Source organism: Mchenga conophoros, linkage group LG4 (assembly GCF_057382185.1).
Source record: "Mchenga conophoros isolate Kocher_MC1m ecotype Shallow Benthic linkage group LG4, M_conophoros_male_GT1.1, whole genome shotgun sequence".
Taxonomy (NCBI): Eukaryota; Metazoa; Chordata; class Actinopteri; order Cichliformes; family Cichlidae; genus Mchenga; species Mchenga conophoros.
The window spans coordinates 3,028,758-3,041,787 of record NC_140529.1 but is presented as its reverse complement, the minus strand read 5'-3'; the positions used below and the strand labels follow the sequence as shown (position 1 = coordinate 3,041,787).

Sequence of the window (13,030 nt, the reverse complement as noted above, 5' to 3'; positions counted from 1 at the left end):
CACTCAGTGAAAGGAGGAAACAGCAGAAGAACACCATGTGTGCTACGTTTCCCAGGACACACTACAAACTGCACAAATACAGAGCAGCACGTGGAAGGACCTGGAGCTGCATTTACAGAGCTGCAGACAGCGTGATGTCCTGTATGGACAGGTGGAAGGAACCAAGTCCTCAGCTGGAACACTCGTGTTTGTCCACAGACAGGAAACACAGCAGGAAACTTCCTCACAGAAGTGCAGCTCATGGATAACACACTTCCTGTCAGTCAGAATGAGGCTGCAGCCAAACACAGAAAGGTGTTTTTGTCCAGATGAGCCCAGAGAAGAAACACGAGTGTTCACAGACATCAGAAGCTCAGAGAGGTGAAACATGAGGTTGGAGTCCTCGTCAGCATCCAGAAGAGCTGCTGTGAAACCCTGAGTACTCATGACAGACTCTGATGGCACAAACACATCATGATTCAAACAGAAAGACAAACATGGAGCTCCTGATCCTCCTGCATGAGAACAAGCTGACATGAGCGCTGTGTCTGAGAGTGTCTCCCTGTCACAGTGACAATAACACAGCTGCTGCTCACAGTCATTAAACTGACCTGAGGTCAGCTGTGCTCCTTACATATGAACCATGTGACCTCACATCAGTGCTGTGGATGACTGTAGTCATAGAAGAGTAGAGCTGTAGCAGGTGGTGTGAGGAGGAGGTGGTGTATTCTAGTTAACGCAGTACTGAAACACTCCAGCAGAGGGCGCTGTTAAGTCCTTATTGTAACACAGTTACTGTGTGCAGTTAGACTTCATACATAATCTGCACTTATTTCCATCAGACATGCTGTCAGGAAATGATTGGTTTCTATTGATTCTACTTCCTGTTGACTCGTTTGATGACAGTGAAACAATCACAGCTGATTGTGTGATGATGTAAACTGTCACTGTTACATTCAGTGTGTGTGACATAATGTTAGTGCAGGCTGATAACAGCCTGGTTCTGTTAGAAACACATGAACGTGTCCATAGATCAGTGTGTGTTTAACATGAGAGCTTCAGCCCTGCTGATGTGTTAAATAAAGACATGCAGGAAAACTGATGAGACTCTGAAATAACTCTTTATATTTATAATGTAACTCTGCATCAAAAGAACAACAAAGGATCCCAGACAGGTTTCTGTGAACAAAGACCATTCTGATGTTTCTGTGTTTCTAACACTTTGACATTATTAGTAAACAGACTGCAGTGAGCAGCATTTATAAAGAGCTTCTATATAAAGATATGACAGCTGTTTGACAAGTTTATCACTCTGTGTTTGGACCTGATCAGTCCAGCTGTTTACTTGAAACATGTTCATTTACCTGTTCTGTTATATTCATGTTCTTGTCTCTGTTGAAAACACATTTTAATGTCCCTCAGATTTTTCTCCCAGATGAATAAATATAAAAATGACACAAACTGACTGCAGCTACTTTTTGTCCTTTCTGTCAAAAACCTTCATGTGACTCATGAGAGACACGTTTCAGCTGTTTGTGACAGATCAGAGGCCAACAAGTCATTTATAACACTTTCCATCATTGTTTAAAGTTCTCAGTGTTTCTGTGTTGCTGCGTATAGGATCTCCCAGCATCATCACTGTGCTGTCCAATCATTGTGTGCGAGGTTACCCTTATAGTGCGATGTGTGTTTGCACAAAGAGAAGCATGTGTGTCAAATATAAATAAGCACAGAACAGAAACAGCTGCTCGTTTCTTCTGTTTAGAGTCAAGTTAGTGTTTTGTGTCTTTGTTTGAGGCCTGATGTCGAGCAGAGGTGTGTGTAACTGCACTGCTCTGTTATATGTGTGAAGTGTGTGCTTCTCTTCAGCATCATCTTTGTCACTGCTGATTCCTTTGTGTCATCATGTGTTGAGAAGAGAGAACAGTTATAACGGAGGAGCAAAAGGAAGCCCTGAAATCTGCATCAACAAGGAAGTGTTGGCTCACCAGTGATCCCAGCAGAGCCACTGGTTTGGCTCCAGTTGTTCTAGATTCAATGATGTTGTTGCTACAGATACATGTCAGCATCTTTATTGAATTTTATATGAAGCAGAAATGGTGTCATTAGGAGAAGAAGAGGAGAACAAGTCCGGCGAGGAGGCAGCAGCTCTTAAAGATGAAACAGCAGCTCAGCCCTGAGCTCAGAGAGCTGCACATGAAAAAGCTCCTCAAGCAGATCCTGTCAGAGGTTTGTCATCAACAGGAGGAACTGTTCACATCATAGGATGAAGATGCTGTCAGCTGGATGAAGAAGGTTATTTAATGCAAACGTTCACACTGAAGTCAAATTGTTGTCGTGTTGAACAGATTCATGTACTGATCGTCTCCAGAATGTTAGAAGAGCTTCAATGAATCATTAGAAACAACTTACAGCTGCACAGCTGTGTCAAACACATCTGTGTGTCATTGTGGGATTGTTGTGTTTCTACATGTGACACACGTCTAAAACATGCACACAATCTGAACACAAACAGGGACTCATGTGTTCCCACAGCCAGATGCTGAGAGCCATTTCCTTGTAGTCCTGTGTCTACATACATGAACCATTAGATGTTATTGGAATGATTGTCAGCTCTGATAGTTTCATGTGTGTTTAGCTGGACGCTGTTTGATCCTCGACATGTTTAAAGGTGTCCAGTCCTGAGACACTGGGGCTGGAAACAGCTGTGATGTCATTGGACTGTCACACAGACAGAAGTGCATGAAGTGAGCAGCCGAGGAGCCGCTGATGTTTTGGATTCAACAGCATTTGAAAGGTCGACACAGACACATTTGCACACAGAAAGCTGAATCTGTCATATGCCACAGTGAACTCACTGTTCAGTGTTTTTCAGGAAGCTTCTTAACTGCCTCTGCTGCCAAACAAGCAGCTGATGTCCTCGAGAAGAAGCTGAAGAAGTCTTCAACAACAAATACAGGAAGTGGACTTTCAAATACTAGATTCACTTTAGACTCACAGAGAAATGACTCAACCAGCTGTGTTTGACTCTATGAAAGGTCAGTGTGTGTCTGCACACAGACTGTTGTGTTGGACTGTTATTCAGTTGTCTGCTGAATGTTTTCAAATGTCTGCATCTCAGCTGTGATGAGGCTGGGGGTCATGGGAGGCCACCGTAGCAGCCTCTTCAACATCATGACATCATCATAAATGCTGCTGGACTGTCTGATGGGCTGACGGTGAAAAAGCCGTCGGGAAGGAAACAGAAGACGTTTCAGAGGCTGCAGCAGATTTCTTTGATTCGGGGCCTTTTTCAGCTTTATTGGACAGAGCAGTGAAGATAAGTGACAGCAAAGCAGAGAGAAAGGGGGCGTGGCCCGGGTCAAAGCCAGGCCAGCTGCTCTCCACCTCGTGGTCACCTGCTCATCCTAGTGAGCTCCACCAGCAGCCCTTTCACACACTTTACACTGTCAAACACTGTGTGTGGACCTCAGCTAACAACAGGCTACATTTAAGTCTGGACTACATGCTTTTATATTGTTTTTATTCCATCAGCAGCTCAACATCATGAGCAGCTTTGACATAAAGACATCAAACTCAAGCTGACTTTAAACTACTTTTAATACAGGGGCTCAAAAACAACAACATCTTTATTATATATCAGGACACAAAGTCATTTCATCTCAAAGGGAAACAGCTTTATTTGGAATAACCAGCACTATCAACTGGTTTGGGATCTCCACCAGTTTCATGTCTTTGCAGCTTCTCCAACAAAGTTCCTGTAAAATCAGCATGTTTGTCTTTATTGGTTTGATAGTGATTGATTATTCAGTCCCAATCTGCTGTCATCTAAAGAACAAAATGATGTTTCTATGAGTCACAAAGCTCCAGATGTTGTCGGCTTCACAAAGAAAACAAAGAACTTAAACACAAAGTGTTTGGAGCCAAAATGTTCCCAAGCTGCTCTTTTTGAAATGGCAGAGGTACAGTGGTGTCTAACAGCACACTGTGGAAGGCAAACATGTTATTGTTGGATGAAACTTCATGAATCCTTTGTAGATTTGAGCTGTTGGAGCCTTTCTTTTCTCTTCAGGTGTACAGATGCTGAGGAGGCAGGTGAAGCAGGTGGAGCTGTTGTGATGCTGCAGAGGGTGTGTCTTAGTAACTCTGTGAGGCAGAACTGGATCCAACATTGTGGATGTGTTGATGTTGGAGCCATTAAGAGTCTCTGGCCACACTGTAGGATTTCCCTTTGATCCACTGTGGGGGCATTTTGGAGTCTGTCAGTGAAACTCTTCATGTTTGTGTTTGACTCCAGTTTATAGAAACAGAGAAATGTGTCATGCTTTTGTTCGGCCTCCACAAATACACACATTTGTTCATTGGTTGGACTTTTTGGAAGGAGACACATTGAAAACCATGTTAATAAGATCTTGTTGTTTCCTGTGGATCCGACACAGAGAGTGGACTTCAGACAGAAAGCGTGGAAGAGATTTTAGAGGCCGTGTGGCAACAGGAAGTTTCTGTGTGTTTGCTGATCTTACATGTGGAAAACAACACGTGATGTTTGTGAAGTCCTACAATGATCATTGTTCTCACAGCATTTTGAGTGGGAACAGTTCAAACTGGGAGTAGTGGGAGTTATTTACTGATTGAAACAAGCTGAATGTTTCTGTGACGATGAAGATCAGCAGCTCAGCTGATCAATGAACTGACATCTATCAGTCGTTTCATGAGATGAAGTCATCAGCAGACATTTGTTCTGACTGTGTGATGAATGTCAGAACGTCAGGGCTCTGCTTTAGTCACTGCTTGATGATCATTGGCTCATTGTTGAATCCAGGGCCCAGTCTGACCTCTGACCTTTGCTGCAGGTCTTCTGTGTTATCTCCACTTTCATGTCTGATCTTCTGCTGTATCGTCCAAAATAAACATCTGGATCATTTCCAACACTTCAGCAGATCTTTAGTTTGGGCAGTGCAGCACAGAATAACACATATTGTACTATACTGCCCACTTCCTGATCTTATTGGATCTGTGTGTGAGGTTGGTGAAGGAAACACATGTTTACTGAGTGAGTCGCTGCCATTAGGAACTAGTTTTTATATCACAGCCTGGAAATCACACAGGACCATTTCTGCAAGTGAAAAGTCGTCATTGGAGGAAAATCATTGTGTAGTTTATGCGACTGAAGACTTGTCCCAACTACATGTGCTGCTGACCCTTGACCTTTTCTTTAGGTGCACAGAGGAGTCTGTGGAAACATCCAGAACTGAGGCATCTTGTGTACAAACGTGTTCAGACCAGATGTCAAATGATGTCAGATGTCATCCGTGAATGGATGCAACTGTGGATCGTTCCAATAAAATGAGGCAGTTTTGTAAGTACAAGCCCACTACAACCCATCATCAACATTTTAAATTACATTATACATCTTCACTGATATAAAGCACCACTATTTTAACCTGATTCACTTTTTCCACCCTAACAGTTCATTCCTCAAATCAAACAAGATATTTGACCCTAAAAAAATGCATCAACAAATAATTTTGTAATAAAATATTTATTCTTCAACTTTTACAAGTGAAATCAAACAAGTGTGTTTAAGAGTGAAACCAGAGTGGAAGCTGCTCATATAGAGTCCAACCCAGGCTAAAGTAAGCTGAGTAGAGCAGCACCATCAAAGTGTCGGCTCTCTGGACACGGTGCAAGATCGCCATCTGCAGGACTAAACTAGTTTTTCTCGCCCTCCTCGTCAACATCAAGATGATGTCATCGTACAGCAACTGATTCCCTGTCCGTCTGGAACAAAGCATTTACATTAAAAAAGACATTTACAGAAAATACAAACACCAACAACACATCTCATCATCACATGATATTTTATTATTTATTATATTATATATTTTTATTGTACCATCAACATCAACAAATACCAGCATATTTTCTTTGAGATTGAGTAGAGTGGACCTTTCCCTTGGTTCACTTCCTGCTCGCAGCATCAGCTGACCTCTGACTTCCTGGTTAAGGTCTCTCAGCGTTGACTGGAATATCAAATCAGACTCACACCATGTTCTTGTAATGTGGTCATGTCTGTCAGCTGTTTGAAGAGCATCTCTGGCCTAAACACAATAGGAAGAACAACAACACGGCAAAAAAAAACAACACATTTCCATATTAGATGAAGGGCACCGTAACTGGAAATGGTAACATTCATCTGATGCTGCTTTGGATTTATCTTCTGTTTTAGATCAACTTTGATCACTTCGAGCCATCTTAAGTCCGTTTGTTCTAACTTCTCACTAACGTCTCGTATGATTTCAGATCCCTGCTGTTCCTCACCTGCCCTGTAGGTTTGTGCTTTGACCTCCAGAGGGCGACAAATCAGCACAGACAGAGAGCTCCATTCAAACTTTGCTGCCATCAGGAATAATTCTTCAAATATAATCATCAGTGTTTGAGCAGTTATGATATCAGGGACAATCTAGACATGTGTGACAATACTGAACATGTCACATGACACACCTCAAACATCATGTGATCCACTCTCAGTCTGCACTTTCATTCATGACTTCAACAGGTTGAAATGAGCTTTGAAGAAACATTCAGTGAAATAAATCTTTCATCACAGGATTCATGTGAGCAGCAGATGAACTTTACAAAGAATCAGTGGATTTATCTTCTGTTTTAGATCAACTTTGATCACTTCGAGCCATCTTAAGTCCGTTTGTTCTTCTCACTCACTAACGTCTCGTATGATTTCAGATCCCTGCTGTTCCCCAGCTGCCCTGTAGGTGGCCTCAGTGTGTCTCACACCATTTACAGATGATTACAGGTCATTTACAGTTCAAACAGGTCCAACATAAGAAATATGCAGAAAATATCCTGCTATAACAGTTTGGGTCAAAGTGCAGATGTTCCAGATGTTCTGAGTCTGTCTGTGTTTCATGTTAACATGTAGATGTTGGACCAAAGTGAAGCTTTTTGATGTGACAGCAGGAATGTGAAGTGTAACTCTGAGCTGTAGGAAATGAAACTAAACGGACTTTTTCTCCTTTATTTATAGTGTTAAAAATCCCAATTCTTTGAATCTTTGGGCTGAAGGAAGGACAATACTCGGTGTATAAATGCTCAATCAACAATCATTTATTTCCATACTATTCAACACAAAAGAGCATTACAACGTCCGGACGGGAGAGATGCCTGCAGAGGGTCAGCAGCATGTCTCAAAATGGTGACGGGTTACTCAGCTTTTTATACTCTCTAGTGGCCCCCACCTAGTCGTAAAAGCCTAAACATTCACATTCTTTCTCTCTTACGGCGCCTAAATTATGACCTCGGCTCCCTGTCTTCTCTGCTCCCTGCAAAGGTGGGGGTATGGAATGTTGTCTATCTCCCTAGACACCAAGTCTCCTGCTTACAACCTTCTTTTGATGATTCAGCAGTAAAGCATGTCAAGAAAACAGTATAAGACATTCACAGCCGATCAAGGATACAGAGTGATGCACACTTATCTAATGAACTACAAAATGATTATGTTCTTTTAACTCAAAAGTATAATGAGGACTAAACTACATACAGCTCACACACTCTATATTAAAGGGTATAATATGATCTACAGCAGTATCATAATTCAACTACTTTGATTACATATATAAGGTAACATATGATAACAGAATAATCTCAACATTCCCCCTTTGATCTCTTTTCTCAAAGAGATCACTTACAACATACACTCTAATGTTGCAATGTCCACGTCTCCTTGGTCCTGAGGCCCTCTGTCCCCCTTTAACGGGTGGACCATATGTGTGATGACCTCTGTGTTTACGCAGTTCAGATGCAAGCAAAGTTAGATTTACAACCATACCATCAGTTACAGATGACACTCCCATCACTCCCCAATTTTCCCACAGCTTTATTTTTTATTGCTGCAGCTACCAATATCTTCCAGTTGGGTGATTCTCAGCTTCTTCCTTCGACCTCCGGGGTTAGACCACCCTTTAGTCATTGCACAGTTCTGGGGATTATTCTGCCCCGATTTCAAACAAAGATCTATGGGTTTGGGGTCACCGCCGTGTCCCCCTTTTTGCCAAGAGCCTCTCGAACCTCGTTGGTCTGGTGTTCCTGGTTTCCGCCAACCCCTTCATGGTTATTGCTGTGTTCATGGGATCCATCTTCTCAAGGAGCCCAAACGTCATGACACTTGACCCCAGTTGCTGTCTCGGCAGTCCCTACATCTGTCTCTGCTGTTAGGGGTCCTCATAACTCCGTGTCCCCGTCTGGTGTCTGTTCCTTTCTCTGCAAGAGACAGAAAAACAAAACACCTCTCTCCCTAGCCTTGATAATCTAATATTGTTGTTCTAATGATTCAAATTTTGGTTCAAAATGTTATATTCCGGACTTATTCTAATCATAATCTATGTGTGTGTAGAAGAAATCAAAGATTAATGAACCATTTCTAAGTCTAACACATTATAAGCTTAAGTCTTACCATAGCTAAATTATTAAACACACAAATAAACTCATGGAAATTTTCATATCACCAGTGTTTCATGTTCAAACTCAACTTCCACTTTTATTAGTATTCCTCCCTCCAATATTTGCAATTCCCCTCCTTTGGTGTGAAAACTGTTGGTGTGGTCAAGTGGGTGCTATAAAAAACAAAAGCTCAGGACAGAACAGTTATCAGTCATGTGCTTCATACAAAATTGGCATATCTCTATTTTGAATATGGCAAGTCTACCATTCCCCTGTTATTCATAAACATTGTTAAGGTTTTGGCGATCTTCCTCTGTAAACTTTAACTGACTTTTTTTACAGTGACCTTCTATGGTCAATAGTAACATATTCCAGTCATGAGTGATATCAAAAGTTTTTTCCACTGTATCATTTGGCATTCCCAATAATATAACATGATACCTTAATCAAAACGAAGCTACTATAGCACAGTTTTTCTTAATGCAAACATCAGTAACTCAAAATTAACAACCAACGGTTTAAATCTCAGTTCCACACTCGCCTGTGAAGCTACAGTCTCCTCCTCCAGTCTCTCTTATCCTCCTGCAAGAACAAAACAAAACAAAGCGAAGCATCCACCCTTCTCTTGCCGGCTGGGTGAATTGTTTGTTGGCATTTACTAATCCTAAAGTTGGTGCAGTCATTGTCTCAGTGTCAAGTCAGTCAAAACTTTCAGTCCGTCCATCACAGTCCAGTCACATGCATTCATTCACACACATTCATACCAGATGTTGCTGATAATCGAGTCTCACGCGCGACCTATTCGAGCATCCATCACCAGCAAGATGACGTCATCATTTTAAAAGGAAAACAATTCCTTGTTTTTTCTTTTTGGACCGGATTGACTCGCTGCAATCCTTTTAGACTGAGGACTTCTCATGTGATCAGTGTCCCCTATAAGTGAATTTCTCCCAAGCCAATTACAATCATGGAGAAAAATACTTTGCAACTGTTTACAGTAATAATATTTTATAGCGCTTTCAGGCCTGGTTTAAAGAGCTGATTGTTAAATCATGAACTCACAAAATATCACCACATCACCACTGGTGGATCTCAGATGTGTTTTTTCCTCAGTGCACTGTAACAAAAAGGAAAACAGACGTAACAAACAAAATACTAATAAAAATAACACAAACTAGGGCCCGTTGCAGACATGTCCAAGCATAAAACTATCCCTCTCTCGCTTACGAGAAAGAACACAAGCCAAAGCTCACTGATAAAATCAAGCTAGCGCTAAGCAAAACCAAACAATCAACCAGAAATTCACAGGAACGTTTTGCTTCCTGCCGGGACAATATTGTGTGGGAATGAGAACCTCAGGTGCCGTAACACCTTTTGTTCCTCCTTGTATTAAAACTCAATCACAGAAAATGCCGTACTCCTAAAACTTACACCACTAATTCATCATCTTCACTCTGTGCCACTGTTCCTCCTCAGTGCTGTGTGAAGCACAGCAAAGAATTCAGTCAAGGCCTTGAGCCATAAACAGACATCACGCACAGACATTGTTTTCATAACCAAAACATTTTAGACCTTATTAACTCTACCTGAATGCCCTCTAGGTGACATATAACACATTCTAAGTAATCAATGGTAATCAATGGCTCCTCATAAAAATTATGTATTGGGATGTTTGTGTGCAGCATTTTGCATATCAGCATAAGCAAAGCATTCTTCATTGCATCAGCGTGTGTGTGTGTGCATCACTCTCAGTGAATCAGCATTCCAATGTGTGTGTGTGTGTGTGTGTGTGTGTGTGTGTGTGTGTCTGTGTGTGTGTGTGTGTGTGTGTGTGTGTGTGTCTGTGTGTGTGTGTGTGTCTGTGTGTGTGTGTGTGTGTGTGTGTGTGTGTGTGTTCATCACTTTCCTGTTCTGGTGTTCTGGGTAAACCACGGCTTGAAGCGTGCCCTGGGGTCCTGCCCTCCTCCTTTTCAGTTCGTTTGCGACCATTGCTGCTGCTGCTGCTCAAAGTTCAGTCCGTCCTGGTTCTGACCCCAATTGGGGCAGTCCTTTCTCCAGTGTCCATGCTCACCGCAGGTGAAACCTGCATCTTCTTCTGTGTTTTTGTCCATTCTGAGGTGCCTTCTGACCTCAGTTACTCCTCCTGTCTCGGTCACGCCCTTTTTGCTGCCCGATGATCATTGTTGGTCCATCACTGTCCTGCACAGTTTTAATGCAGAGTTATCAAGGTCAGCATTCTTTTGCTCGGCCTTACTTTTCATTCGGGCTTGGCGGGCGTCTCGTCACCGCTCTGTCAGCTGAAGCTGACTGAGAATTTTCCCCCGTGTAGTGAAACGGGCCTTGGGTTTAGTGCTCTCCGTCTCTGCTGCATGAGATCACATTCCTGCAGCACTGTTGACATTTTCAGGTCATTGTTGTGGGTCCAGCTGTTGCAGCATTTGGTCAGGGTCACGTAGAGGGGAGAGCAGGAGTCCAGTTCAGCCTCGGCTTTCAGGGCCGCAAAGCAGCCTGTAATTAAGCATAAAGAGAAAAAACAAAAACAGAACAAAACAAACGAAAAACAAAAACAAACGAACAGGAAAATGTTGTTGTGTTGGCTGTGTTATTCAGAGAGGGGAGAAACACCGGGACCAGGCCCTGTGTCAGCCTTCTCTCCCCCTTTTTTTGTTTTTTCTCACCATATAATCCACTCATGACCCGCCAAGCTGACAGGACAACACAGGTACATATTAAAATTCTTAAGATCATGTTCAAAAGCCCAAAAATGGACTTTTCTTTCATTCAGAAATCACTTGTATTAATCAATCAGCAGAAAACATGTCACAATTTGACTCTTTTTACCACTAAATTTGTTGTGTCTTGCCTGGTTGGTTAGACCAGTGTTTCTTTTTTCTTTTTTGTTAAATTGTTGTCCTGCAACCCAGAGAGTTTATTTGTCAGTAATGTATAAACTTTATTATTTAACAACAGAAGTATGTTAAGTTTCGCTGCTTTAAACTTGCTGTAAAATCTTCACGTGTTCATGAGTGTAAGCTGTTTCTTCATTGCATGTGTGTGCATTTTGTAGGCAGGCAGGTTAATTTTAACTTTTTCTCAAACTAGGCGTTACCTTAAAAGGAGCCTTTCTCTCACATTTCTCTGCTTGTGTGCTTTTGTTTCACCTTTTGTTGTGATGCTCCGGACGCCTTCCCAACCTCCACAAGTCCGTTGGCCCCAAAATTCAACCGAATTTCATGTGCTCTTAAAACCTTCATTCCTCCTCTAATTCTCTCCTCGCTGCTGTCTGTTTCACAGCTGCTGATTCGTGCTGGGTGTGGTTCCCATTACCTATAATTTTGGTTCGGCCGCTGTGCTTGTGGGGGCAGTTGGTCCAGGTCCGCAGCTTCCTGTATTAACACACTAAGAGATTTATTTAATTTCATTTTCATCACTGTTAAACAGATAAGCAGGCAACACGCCCACCTTGACAGCATAAACTGCACGCCAGTCTCCCAACACATTCCTCTCTCTATAATTCTCCACTACACACCTCTTACCATCTCTCTTTTTATTCTTATTTTTCTTATTACACCACAGAGTCATACACCCAATTATGCCCGTCTATCTCTATGTGGCTCCAAATTCCCTCTTTATTTAATTTCACACTCGTCAGGGGACAGGCACACAACAATTTCAACCACTGAAACGAGGAATTCAACCTTTTTATATTTCACCTATGATAGAACTCAACCTTAGATGTAAAAGCATTCTCTTGTTCTATTCCAGAATAAATGTGAACCCGTGATTACACGGCCGTTCCAGAGTTATTCTGCAGCTATGCGGGAGTCCTCAGTTCCCAAGTTGCCATCTTGGCATCCAGACGCCGCTGGGCCTGGCCGCGCGTCCACGACCAGGAGGGTCGCCACACCTTGAACAAATTAGTTTCCACAGGTACACCAGGCGTCAACCTTAGATCTTAAAGCATCCTCTTCGCACTAATGTCCTCCTATTCAAACACATCAACCGTCACTGTGACTGTGTTCACACTTCACAACCAGAAACACACTCAGAGCGCGCTTTGCACACACTCACCCACAGTGAGACACACAGAGAGCGCTCCTCATCAGCAGAAATTTGCACAGAAACCTCTGAGCTCAACTGTTAGAATTCTTTTGAAACACAACAACCAAAGACCAAATACCCCTGTCTCTGCGTTATGACCGCCACAACGGGGCAAAATCGCATCATAAAAGTGATGCCTGCATCCCCTGAAGTTATACCCGACACCATAAACCAGGTTTTGCTCTATGTACTTCTTGGCAAGTAAAATTTTACTTTATTTTACGGCCGCAGCCCTTATGACTCGACAGACACCATAAACCACCGTCAAACCTCTATTCAATGTACTGAAACCAGCACCAACCACTACTGCACTTCACGGCCGTACCACCGGAACACGGCCGTATCATAAACCAAAACCTACGGACGTGTTGCGCTTTCGGCGTTGCCAGCGTTTAACTACACCGTGAGCCAGCATCTGCTTTTCCTTAAACAACTTCTATTTCATAGCCGGCAGGAGCAAGGACTTAACAGTAACCATAAACAAACTTCGAAA

At 42.4% G+C, this 13,030-nt stretch overlaps 2 protein-coding genes across 2 annotated transcripts in view; both read left to right on the top strand.

Annotated features, from left to right (window-relative positions):
- Positions 1-13,030, top strand: part of LOC146575276 (protein NLRC3-like) — a 227,691-nt gene that overhangs the window by 86,095 nt on the left and 128,566 nt on the right. The window lies entirely within an intron of this gene.
- The window catches only part of LOC146575279 (protein NLRC3-like), a 78,792-nt gene that overhangs the window by 35,718 nt on the left and 30,044 nt on the right, over positions 1-13,030 (top strand). The gene's annotated exons all lie outside the window — the stretch shown is intronic.